General features: G+C 48.0%; 1 pseudogene; it reads right to left on the bottom strand.

The window, feature by feature from the left end:
* Nucleotides 1-3,083: 3,083 nt before the first annotated feature.
* LOC107514723 lies at nucleotides 3,084-6,321 on the bottom strand (annotated as a pseudogene).
* Between the last annotated feature and the right edge of the window lie 3,058 nt (nucleotides 6,322-9,379).

Genomic DNA, 9,379 nt, shown 5'->3' with positions numbered 1-9,379 from the left:
GCTCTGAGGGAGCACCTGCTCCAGGCCGCCCCCCAGCTTCTGGGGGTTCGATGGCCGTCTTTGGCGTCCCTTGGCTTGTAGGCACATCACATCGATCTCTGTCTTTACATTCGCAGAGCGTTCTCCGTGTGTGCGGGGCTGGGTCCGAACTTCCCCTTGTTAACAGGACACTAGTCACATTGTGTCAGTGTCTTCACGATGACCTCATTCTAATTTAACTCGTGACAGTGGCACAGACCCCATTTTCAAACAAAGGTCACACTCTGACATATGGTGGGCTTCAACACGTGAATTTGGGGGGAACACGATTCAACCCGCAACACCATTCTACAGCCCAGGAGCCAAAGAAAACCAATGTTAGCAATTAACCATTAAGTAGTTTAAAGAACATACGGCCACCATTGCTTTTGACACCTCTCCCACTGAAAGCGAGACCTGCGTCTTCTTTCCCTGAGTCTGGGCAAGCTGGCAACTGTTCTGCTCAGTGGTCCTCGTATTCAAGTCATCACAGCCCAGGCACCAGACGGGGAAGTGAAAGAGCCTCCAGATATTTCTAGCCTGTAGCTATCAAGTCGCCCACAGTCTGAGTCCTATGGCTGAGTCATCCCCAGGCCCCGTGGAACAAAGACAAACCCTGTTCCAATTTCTGACCAACAGCACCTCGGAGCATAAGAAAACAGTTTTTGTTTAAGCCACTCATTTCTGAGGAAACTAGTTAGACAGCAATAGTAACGAAAAGTGTCATAATTCATATATTTTTTTCCCTCTGTGCCTTTAAGAATATGCTTCTGCCTGAGGTGAGTCACCGACTTCTTCCATCAGGAGGAAATGATACAGAACGTATCTGAGATTCTGAGATTTTCTTTAAGGAATAGAAAAACGGATCAGCTACATTTCTCACCGGTGGCCCCATCTGTGCATAATGAGACACTGCCCCCACCCACAGGTGACGAGGGGACATTGACAAGTCCCTGATGGCAGAACGATAAAGTTGAGTGTAAGGATAGACATGTGGCTACATGGCTACATCGGCTGGTCTTGCCCAAGTGATGGTACCACAAATCAGGCAAACGTCAGAGTTTTAAAGATGCAGAAAATACGTGAAATGACCAATCCACCACGCCTTTCAGCTCTCGTTTTGAGAAAGGGGGACTGCGCATCCTTTTGGGCATCGTATCCCCGCCAGGCAAACGGTCCAGCCAATGTTAGAAGATATGGGAACCACATCAGTTTTAAGTGGCCATCAAACATGACACTTCTTCTGGGGTAAAGCGTGTGGGGCAAGAAATGCGTTTCCTGGGAAACACAAGCAGCCTCAGGGGGACAGCTCAGCCAGTTCTGCAGGCCAAGCTTCGCCCTCTGGCGGATCACCCCACCGGAAGGGCGATGAATACCTGTGTTTTGACTCAAAGTGAAAGGTTAGTTCTTGCGGGTCATAAATTCCTCATTACTGAGTTTTCATTTGACAGCTCTTTCAGGTAACAGAAGTCTTTTTTTAATAAGGGATGGGGTGGTTTATGGTGCAAGGCCTTGCAAATCTGAAAGTATATGCTATTGACTTGAAGGACAATTGGTTTACTTGGGTATGAGGTTGTTCCCAACATTACTCCCTGACTTGTCTATTAGATATTTAATTATCTTCCGACCTTGGGTGTTGCAGAAAAGCCTAAAGCCAGTAGGCTTTTATTCTTCTACGGAAACTTGCTTCTTTTTGCCCTTAATGCTCAGAAAAGTATTTCCTATACCCTTGTAACACAAAAATGTTGTCATTCGTTTTTCCTGGAACGTGAACCCATTTGACCTGCATACTCAAGTACTTCTCCAACTCAGAAAACACTTGTTAAATTAAATCTTTATTATTGCTTCAATTTTCCCAGAGGAATACGAGTTTTGGGTTGAATTTTATCCCCTCTCCTATCTCTCTCCCATCCCCAGGCTGGGTCGATGTTTATAATCTTTCCTCTAGATGCTGGGAACATTTCCCAAAATGGGTCTCGAAATCACTGACTTGACATTCTCTAGGATCACATCTTTACCGTCCTTTTAATGGCTTATTTCTTGATATTCCCTGCCTCATACTCTGATTCAGACACACTGAGCTCTACGGTCCTCAAAACTGTAGGCATCCCCTCACCTCGAGGGCTTCACACGCGGCGTTCCTCTCCCTGGAACATTTACCCCCCTCACTGTGTCTAGCAAACGTCTACAATCCCATGTGAGCTGAGTTTCAGCATCCTTTCACGTGAGCGGGAAGCCCGCCATCACTCCCTGGCGTTGAGTTAGGGGTCCCGCCCTGTTATCACACATATCACGCTGGATTTTAAGTGCCCACCTCCCCCGCCCCTGTCTGGCTACCCCACTGGACCGGTGCGGGAAAGCCCGATGGTAATTTTATTCATCGTTACATTCTCAGCCCCTCACACAATTCTTGACACTCAAAAAGTATTCTTGCCTGTAACATTACTCCCTTTCCATCACATCTAATTGTCTTTTTTACCCTCAAGAGTTCTTCTCCTTGTGGCTTTCAGCGCTGTGTGTTTTGGGGGAGGCCGGTCTCACTTCTCGAGATCTGTCTTCTCCTGACCCGAGGCGTGCTCCTTCTCCTGCCACAGACCTCATGTTTTTCCCGCACTCTCCCTCTGCTCTTCCTCCTCACGCTTTGCCTCCAACGAGAGCCATAGATCCAGACCCGGTGTTTGCCAACACACGCGGCCTCACGATGGCCGCTGGCCTCACGCCCTGTCTTCACGTGAGCACTTGAATCTACTTCTCAAGCTAAAACACGGGCTGCGACGCACAACTCCTGTCCCCTCCTCCTCGCCTATATCTACTGTGCTCTTCTGGACAGGGGACACACCCCGCCCCGCCGCCGTGGGTGGGTGCGTAGTTGGAACTTGGGAAATAACACCCACTTCCGCCAACGCCACTTTGATGCAGGAGCCCCAGCCCTGCCGTCTAACAAGTCTCAGCGATGGGGACACTATTAGGTAATTGGGGGCACCCCTGCCGCACTTTAGAAGTCCCAGTTGCACCCTATATACTACATTAGCTCCATGCTGAAGAGACCGAATACTTAGGGGTGGTCACAAATAGCCGACGACGAAGCACAGGTCTACCAGCGCGGCAGCGCACGGACACATCCGGGAAGCTGCATGGAGGGGGCGGGGGGGGGGCGCCAGCCCCTCCGCCCCGAGGCAACGGTCTCTGCTTCCCGGATGCCCAGATGCGTCCCCGCCGGCAGGCACTGAACCGCCAGCATCTCCAGCTCCTGGACCGCAGCACGACCTCGGGACTGGGAAGAGGGTCCTTTCGCTCAGTCTGAGAAAGTTTATAAAAACTTGCCCTTGCTTCTTGCTATGGGAACTCAGGTCAGGAGAAGTAGTGTATATTCAGATAAAATCTCACAGGTAACTAAAGTGACTTGTGATCAATTGACACGTATGCAGAAAAAAAAACATTTTGTAATGCTTCTATTGAAGACTTTTGTTAAGAGCAATTAGCATATTTGTTGGGGGTTTAAGTTAAATATATATATAACTAGTATGTGCACCTTGTAATATCGCGATATATACCTTCCCGAAGTTTTGTAAAATAGGTTTAAAATTAACATGTATTCCAGATCAGATTCCTGTTAAAATACCATTGCGAGCCATTTTAAATGAAGATTTCTTTTGTAAAAAAATTGTACCTACCTGTTTTATGGTAAATTTTAATTTTTAACAGCTTTGGTTTCTTTAAATTAGGCACATCTATTTTAACCCATAACAATGTCAATTCATTGAAGAAAAATAGTAATGCAATGATGTCTAACTTTTAAAAATAAAGGCCGGCAGACCCAAAGATATTAGAGTATTTCAGAACGTTGGGTTTCATTATTCTTTTTTCAATTTGAAGGTTAGTACTTATTGAAAAGAGCTTTTATAAATTCCAAATAAACATTTTCCTCACCCAAATCAAGGTAATTCCACAGCATTTCTTCTCTAGCTCTGGCTTCTCACCTTCTCAACCTGTAGGAAGTTGTCCTGTGGATGTCCTACAACCTTCAGAACGGAAAAACGTCCCAATGAGGCAGAGGAAGCAAGTGGGAGCCAAAGAGAAGAGTTCTCAGAGGGAAGCAAAGCCCAACGGGAGGTGCCCACGTTGGCGCCGTTCAAATCCCCGCCTCCAGGGATGCCTGAGCACCCCGCACCCCACCTGGCCCCTGTCCCGGCACTGCTGCCATTCCTGAGGTCACATGAGCTACCCCGATAAACTTCAAAACACTCCCTTCTTACTAAGCAAGTTCAAATTGGGTTTCTACCATTTGCAACTGAGGGACCGCCAGTACACCTGTTAAATATCTACTTTATTGGGCATAAATATATGTATTTTTTTGCTTTTCCAACTTCATTAAGAAAAATGAATCCACGCCCCAGTGCCCCACGCCCTCCGCCACCGCAGCCATAAATAACTTAAATGACGTAGAGACAGCGGAGGGTCTGGCGGGGCAGGGGCAGGGGGGCGGTTTCTTGTCCGTCTTCTTGACCGCCAGCTTCTTGTCACGCTCACCTGCACGCTTTCTGGCCACGGGCCCCTCAGCCCCTCCTGGGCCCCCAAGGCCACCGGGTCGGTGGCGGCGGCCACATCCTCCTCGAGGTCCTGCAGGAGCAGGTGGCCGGCCTCCTCGTCGAGGGCAGGCTCGCGGTCCGGGTGCATCAGCGGGCACTTGGCGGTCAGCAGCACGTGCCGACGCCCAGCTCGGCCGCCGCGTCCCTCCCGAGCGCGTTGGCGCCCGCATTCGGGTGCATGATCTCGGTCAGGAAGTCGCCCGTAGTGGGGAGGGGGGGGGGAGGGTGCGGGCGGGAAAGTCCTTCCCCAGCAGGAGTTTCATACGGGACAGGCCTCCTGCGTATAGGGGTATAGGGTCCCCTCGGGCCCTCTATGGTGACCTGCAGGTTGAAAGACCTCGATGCCATCGGGCAGGTCCGGAGTCGGCACTGCCACTTCCTTGCATATCAGGCTGATAATGGGGGTGGGGTAGGGGCAAGTTCTCCACGTTGGAGTTCAGGACTGAGGCAGGCTGGGCGGCCCCCCAACCCCCTTCCGGCGCTCTCCGGGCCACGTGCGTGGGAGCGGGGGGGGGGGCGGGGGGCGGGGGGCAACTGCTGCCCCTGAGATCCTGGCGAGGCCCCGGCCCCCCACTCCGCTCCCCACAGCCTGACGTCTGCCGTGCACCCGGCCCACCCCCCCACCCCCCCACCCCCCCACCCCCGTGTCCCCCGCCCTGAGCCTGGGCATAATACTTTTTATAAAAATTGTTTTAAATCTTGTATTTACATATCATGTCACAATTTCCTAAACACTATCATGTACATTATCTCTTTTGATATGTAAAAATAATTGGGTGAGATGGGTCAAGCAGCTAGCTAGCTACTGTTATTTTTAAAAACAACAAAAATATGTTCTCTTTCTCAGTAAGACAACAACTCATTTAAATTTTGCCTGAGGTCACAGAGCTAGTAAGTGCAAACCCGGACTTCAGCTCCAACCCCCTGACTCCAGATCCACACCCCTGGTCTGCCAGTTCTAGTCCCCTCGCACCTACTGGCATGTCGAATGTCCTAGAGAGACTGGCTCTGCAAAGCAGACCTCTCCACCGTGTAAATCATTGCCTTTCATGGGTGTATTCTGTCAATGCGATTTTTTAAAAATAGTACTTCCTTAATGCAAGCTATACTTATGCTGCAATTCTTTTACTCACTAAAAGCCAATAAAGAACTAGTGACACCTTGTGGCCACGACTTATTAATTCACGCACTAAGACCGCCCATTTTCAGGTGGGACTTGCTCAAAGTAGCCGAGACCCCAGCACAGCTTCTGGGAGGAGCGGACGCCGCCTCTTCCAACAGATCTCTCCTAGAATCATTCCACTTGGGCTTCGGTCCCCACCACCTCGCATCAACTGCTCCCACTGTCAAATTCACAGATAGCATCCTTGTTGCCAAACCCAGGGTCACTTCGCAGCCCTCATCTTACTGAATCTCATCTGACCGGGTTGACCCCACTGCTCCCGAAACCCTCGGTTTCAGCAAGACGAACTGGTTCCCTTCTGCCTTTAAAGTCTGTAAAGCCCTCTAAACGCTCCTGAGTACCAGGTTTATACCTCTCGCCCTGACCTTTCCATTGGACTCGACTCACATCCCTAACCTGCCGACCCGACACATCCATCTGATGTCCAACAGCATCTCAGATTTACACACCTGAAACAGGTCTCCCGACTTCCCACTCCTTTCGCCAAACCGACCGAATCTCAGTAAATGACACGGTTATCACGTACGTCATGTTGCTCGAGACAACAGCTTAGTGGTCATCCTTTAACCTCTATTCTTTCTCCTCCAACTAATCAGTAAGTTACCTAGATTCGTTCTCCAAAGTATGCCAAACGCGCCCCTTCTCTACATTTCCCCTGCTGTCACCCCGCCTCAAGCCACGCCCTCTCTCAGCCGTGGTGCCTTCCTGACCGGTGTTACTCTTCACAATCTATTCCTCACCCAGCGATCGGTGATCTTCATAAAAGATAACTTGGATCGTATCGTTCCACCTTAACACCCAGAAGGTCTCCCCAAAACCCCACGAGGCCCTGCACGAATTGACTCCCAGCTACCCCTACGAGCCCACTTTCAACCACTCAAGCCCTTGCTCTCCAGGTCCTAGCCAGAGTGGCCTTCCTCCTGTTGCTTCAAGGTGACAGCCCAGCTCCCACCTCCGGGACCGTGCACTAGCTGCTCCCCTCCGCCTGTGCCGCCCTCCCCCAGAAGCTGCTGTGGAAAGGTTCCTTCTTATGTCACACAGGTCTCAGGCCAAAGATGACTCCTCAGGCCTTTTCTACAACCTGATCAAAAGCAGTCGCCCAAACACTCCCTGTCATAATACCCACCCTTTGTTTTCATCTGCCTTTATCGTTCCCTGAAATTTTCTTTCTTTTTTGACTTAGTTGCCTGTTATCTGCCTTCCTTCACTTACAACAAAAGCTTCCTTTGTAGTCTTTACTAAAGCACCTGATCCAACGAAGGTGGTTGGTGTTTGTTAAATGAAGAACTGTCGTTAAGTTCTCTCTTGCATTCTCTTACTTATGTTTAGACATACTTCAGAAATCACAGCCATTGGCTCACTTTTTTCACAGTCTAAAAGGAAAAGATGCTCCCTCTTCTTTTCCTTCGATAAAATGTACACTTGTGCTATTCATTCATTCACTCACTCGTTCAGTCAACAAACTATTCCAGCCAAAGATTAAGCTATGTGGTAGGGCTACAAACATGAATAGTGCAAAATCCCTATGCTCAAGGACCTCATGGCTTAGTCGTGGAGGTAAACTTGTTAACAAGTCATTGTTAAGTGCCACGTGGTAAATTAGAGATGGAAGTACAGTCAAGGACTACATGAGCCCAAGTTAGAGGCACTGGAAATGTGTTGCTGGAGAAACACACGGATGCCATCTGTGAATTTGACAGTGGGAGCTGTGGCTTAAAGGAGGAGCAGAAAATCAGCCAGCAGAAGAAGGGAAAAGCATAAATCATAGATATGGAGGTAGAAAACATGATAGTTTTTCTATGTGAAACTGTAGGGATTCAGCTTTGGTGGGGAGAAAAAAAGTTAAAGGAGAAACTAACAAGATTAGAGACTGGAAACACAGGCAAGCCACCAGATAGTGAAGGGGTTATAGTGTGTTTACGAAGCTTGAACTCATAGGGCAAAGTGGTTACAGAACTATTTGAGGAGGGAAGGAGCATGGTCAGAGCGGCATTTCGGTTAGACAATTCTGTAGTTGCAAAGAAGATCCAACTTAGGCTCTCTGGATCAGGTCAAGGCTGGTAAGAATAGAAAGCATGCAAAGAGGAGGATGCAGAATCAAGAGAGATTTAGGAGGTAAACTGGGCAGGACTTGGTGATTATGTGAGATACGGAGGATGGGTGAGCGAGAGCGAGAGCGAGAGAAACGTGGCAGAATAGGCTTAGGGGTGGGAAGACGACGAGCTCCAAAAGTTGATACTTTAGCGCACAGGTCCTAGAATCGGACCTGTTCTAGAACTGGTTCTGTCTGTCACTTATTTGCTGTAAGACTTTTGTAAGTTACAGTAGCTACTTTAAGCTTCCGTTTCCTTATAAGTTAAATAGAAACAATTTGAGAACCTACCTCACAGGGTCAGTGTAAAAATTGAATGAAATCATGTATGTAAAGTGCTTGGCATAGTGCCCGTTGTATTAGAAACATCCATTAAGTATCAAGAAATTTTAAAATTATAATCAATCTACCTGTATCTGTGGTCATGTATCTATCCTTCCTTTCTCCTACTGCTATGGGTGACCTGTCCATGCTTCTACTCTACCTGCCAACCAGAATAAAATCGAATCCTCTGAAGAAAGATAACACCAGCCAGAGCCTCTCTGCAATTTTTTTTTTCTCTACACAATATCCAACATTTAACTGGAAATCTTAGGGATCTTTGACTCCTTTCTTTCTCTGGTGCCCCACTTCTAATCTATCTGTTTCTACCTTCAAAACAGATCTGGATCTCTCTGACCACTTCTCACCCATCCCCCTCGGGGTCCCTGAGCCAGGCCACTCTCTCAGCCTGGCTTACCAGGTAAGCCTTCTTTTTAGTATCTCTGCTTCTGCCTGTGCCCCAATTCAGTCTATTCTCAACCTAGCAACTAGAACAGAAATGCTTTTTTGAAAAATCGAATGTCAAGCTTTGACTCAAAACCCTTCAAAGTTTTTAATCGCAGAGTTAAAGTCCTTACACTAACCTACAAGACAAAAGCATCTGAATTCAATTAACTCTGACATCATCTCCTAACGCTCTCCTCTTCGCTCACTCTGCTCCATCACCCTACCTACCGTCCTCATGCTTATCCTTGAACACGCCTTAGAACTTTGCAGGGACTGCTTCTTGAAATGTTAGTCATTTCATTGCTTCACCTCCTTCATGTCTTTCTTCAAATGTCCCCTTTTCAGCGAAGCCTTTCCTGACCAAGCTACAATTTCTACGTTCCCCACCCCCTCCACCACCACCTCTGACGCTTCCTAGCATTCTTCCCCGCTTCATTATTCTCCTTAACTTCTATAATCATCGTACATATATATTTTACTCGCTTTGAGTTCTCCAAGTCCACCTTGGGTTTCTGAGCCTTTGATCAAGCCATTCCGAATGTGCTTCCCCCAATATCCTCACCAAAATACTATCACACAAATTAAATGTCACTTTCTCCTCTAGCCCTTTCATAAATTACCTCAAAATTAAGGGATCGGACCTAAAAATCTTCATGTAGTCTTGTTACCTCTAGCATTTACCATACACGCTTTTATGTTGTGTTATTTATACAACGCCTACAATCTCTA

Source organism: Rousettus aegyptiacus, unplaced genomic scaffold (genome assembly GCF_014176215.1).
Source record: "Rousettus aegyptiacus isolate mRouAeg1 unplaced genomic scaffold, mRouAeg1.p scaffold_m13_p_1, whole genome shotgun sequence".
NCBI lineage: Eukaryota > Metazoa > Chordata > Mammalia > Chiroptera > Pteropodidae > Rousettus > Rousettus aegyptiacus.
This window is presented reverse-complemented; position numbering and strand designations above follow the sequence as displayed.